This window comes from Cornus florida, unplaced genomic scaffold, assembly GCF_030987335.1.
Source record: "Cornus florida cultivar Cherokee Brave unplaced genomic scaffold, ASM3098733v1 CherokeeBrave_3.0.0_Hap2_Chr02, whole genome shotgun sequence".
Lineage (NCBI taxonomy): Eukaryota > Viridiplantae > Streptophyta > Magnoliopsida > Cornales > Cornaceae > Cornus > Cornus florida.
In genome coordinates this window covers 85,145,185-85,147,928 of record NW_026775572.1, presented here as the reverse complement: position 1 = coordinate 85,147,928, position 2,744 = coordinate 85,145,185, and the positions used below count along the sequence as shown (strand labels likewise).

At 38.4% G+C, this 2,744-nt stretch overlaps 1 pseudogene; it reads right to left on the bottom strand.

Moving 5' to 3' along the window:
• Positions 1-680: 680 nt before the first annotated feature.
• LOC132297870 (small nucleolar RNA R71) lies at positions 681-779 on the bottom strand (annotated as a pseudogene).
• Positions 780-2,744: the final 1,965 nt, after the last annotated feature.

Sequence of the window (2,744 nt, the reverse complement as noted above, 5' to 3'; positions counted from 1 at the left end):
CCCTCTTAATTTGAATCTTGAAGCTATTGTTCGTACACCTAGGGGAAGGGGTAATTTTGATCATTCTACAATGGAAGAATATAATGAGGACCATGTGGAGGACCTTGGTCACATAGACTAACAAGGTATCCTCTATCCCAATGTGTATCATGAAAACATGCAAGTACTATTAGGCATGCCAAGGCCATTCACTCACCAACCACAACAATAAGGCCAAGTTCTATTGGGAATGCCAAGGCCAATGTATGCTCCATAACCTCCCATCATCCAAGGTAATCAAGGTGCCCAAGTTGCACCTCCAATTGCTAATCCTCCCCTTGCTTTAAGAGATCACTATGTGCCTAATGAATACAATGCACCCACATGCATTCAATTGCCACCATTTAGAGCACACCACTATGAGATCAAACCACAAACCATTCAAATGCTTCCTACTATCATGGACTTCCAAGTGAAGAACCCTACAAGCATTTGGATGAGTTTCTTAAAGTATGTTCCACCGTGAGATACACGGAGATGCCAGAAGAGGTCTTAAGGCTTAAACTTTTTCCATTCACCCTTAAAGACAAGGCAAAATATTGGTTTAACAATCTTAGGCCTTTTTCAAAAACTTTTTGGGCAGAAATGCAATAAGAGTTCTTGAAGAAGTACTATCCGGTTTCTAAGACCAATGCTATGAGAACCTCAATTTAAGAGTTTTCACACGGGGATGGGGAAACGTTCTATGAGGCATAGGAAAGATTCAATGAATTGCTTAGGAAGTATCCACATCATGACATGCCCAAATGGCAATTAGTTCAATATTTCTTTGAGAGCTTATTGGACAATTACAAAGGCATGGTTGATGCTTCCATGGGTGACTCTTACATTGATAGGCATGAGGATGACGTGTGGGGTCTTTATGAGAACATGAGTGAAAATTCCTTGCATCGAACTTTATCTTCTAAGAATGGTAAGAATTCAAGTGGAATGAAGAGTGTTGGCTTACATCAAGTTGACCATTCCAATGAAATATCCGCCGAGATAAAATCCTTATCTTAAAGGTTTGACCAATTCTTGATCAACCAAAACTCAAAAAATCAAGTATCTTCCGTCCCTAACCATTCCCATCATGCATCTAATGAGACATTTATGACTTGTTCAAGTGTTTTACATTCTACTTTCAATTGTCCCTGTGGACATGTGCAAAGTGAACATCATGAACAAGTCAATGCAGCTTTTGTTAATCAAGGGAACAATCCTTATGGAAATCACTATAATCCTAGTTGGAGGAATCACCCAAACTTCTCTTGGAGAAACCAAGGGGAAGGCTCAAACCCTCCCTAAAGTGGTTTCCAAGGGAAGTATGTTCCACCTCCAATGCAAAGCCAAGGTTCCTAAGGTTATAGATCATCATTTCAATCACAAGGAAATCAATTTTCTAATTCTCATTTTCCTAATCAACCATCATATTCTCAAGCAAATTATAGGAGTCCCGCTTTTGAAAATAAAGTTTTGACCACTCTAGGCACTCTAAAGGCGAATACTCAATTGCTTCATTCTCATTCTTAATCCATTGCAAAGCTAGAAACCCAAGTAGGGTAAATAACTAGTACTTTAAATGCTAGAGAGAAAGGGAAAATGCCTTTGAATGCCCCACCTAAATAACAATGTGTTATGGAAACTCATTCCTCATCGGAAGGTCACACAATTGAGTATGTCAATGCGGTGACTACCTTGAGAAGTGGGAATATTGTGGACAACCAAGAGGGCATGTCCAATGAAGAGAGTGAATCGGTGCAACCCAAAGTTGACACCCGTCCCGTTTCTTATTATATTCCTCCTTCATTGCATATGCATGATCTTTCAAATGAAAATGTGTTGAAAAGTGATTTGAAAGGTGATTTTGAAAAGAAAAATCTACAAAATGATTTCAAAAATTCTAGTGTTGAAGAGACTTCAAAGAAAATTTCTGAATAGGTTTTTGAACCAAAAGCTCCATTTCTGGATGCCTTAAAAGGATCCATTTCAATTGACAAGCAAAAGGCTAAAACAAATGAAATTATGGATGTGTTTAGGTAAGTGAAGGTCAATCTTCCACTTTTGGATGCAATCAAGCAAATTCCGGCTTATGCTAAGTTTTTGAAAGACTTATGCACCCAAAAGAGGAAGAACAAAAGCCAAACACCTAGGAAAGTGGTCTTAATTGGGCAAGTAAGCTCAATTTTACAGTATAACACTCTTCCAAAGTTTAAGGACCCCGGTTCACCTACCACTTCATGCATAATTGGAGATAATCTCATTAATCGGGCTCTTTTAGACTTAGGAGCAAGTGTTAATCTTCTTCCATACTCGGTATATGTCAAATTAGGCTTAGGAGACTTGAAACCAACGTCGGTGGTTTTGCAACTTACCGACTGATCTATCAAAAAGCCTAGGGGTATCATTAAGGATGTATTGATTAAGATTGATAACCTAAGAGCCAAATTCTCGTTATCCTTGGCCGTCCTTTCTTGGCAACCGCGAATGCCAACATTAACTGTAGGATGGGAATAATGAATATCTCATTTGGCCACATGAAGGTGAAGTTTAATATCTTCAATCCGAACCCCAATTCATTTGACAAGCATGAAGAAGTGAATGTTGTAGAGAAATATCATGACCTTGAATGTGAAGGAATAGAGTCTTTGTGTGTAACCAAAATTCCAAAAAGTTCATCTTCAACCCTGAATTCCAAGAAAGTAGTTTCAAAATCTTGTTTTGAA